We start from the raw sequence: 412 nt of genomic DNA on the forward strand, positions 1-412 counted from the left end.
CAGCAGGTTGGATCCAAGTTCCACGACCAAACGTCCCAACCATACAGCTAGAGTTTCTTCAGGTTGGATTCTTGATTCTCTGCATAAATCCTGCAGTTCAATTCTGGTGCGAGCATAGTAGGCAGTAGCAACTCGGTTAGTTGTTGTTACAGGCTGAACTACTGCTGCAGGAGTTACTGTTGCTGTTACTGCTTCAGGCAGGAGGGGCAGATGCACTCCTCCGCTTGACTGTCTTCCGTCGGCAGGAAGGCGTGGTCGGCAGAGGCATCGCCACGTCGCTAGGTGGGGTTGCCGGAGACGACGCTGTGTCGATGGGCGGAGTCGCTGACTGAACTCTCACGGGTTCCTCCAAAACTCCACCCTTCTTTTCCGGTTCTTCCACGCGGTCTCCCTCTTGCTCGGCGCCATCTTG

This window comes from Alligator sinensis, unplaced genomic scaffold (assembly GCF_000455745.1).
Source record: "Alligator sinensis unplaced genomic scaffold, ASM45574v1 scaffold761_1, whole genome shotgun sequence".
Taxonomy (NCBI): domain Eukaryota; kingdom Metazoa; phylum Chordata; order Crocodylia; family Alligatoridae; genus Alligator; species Alligator sinensis.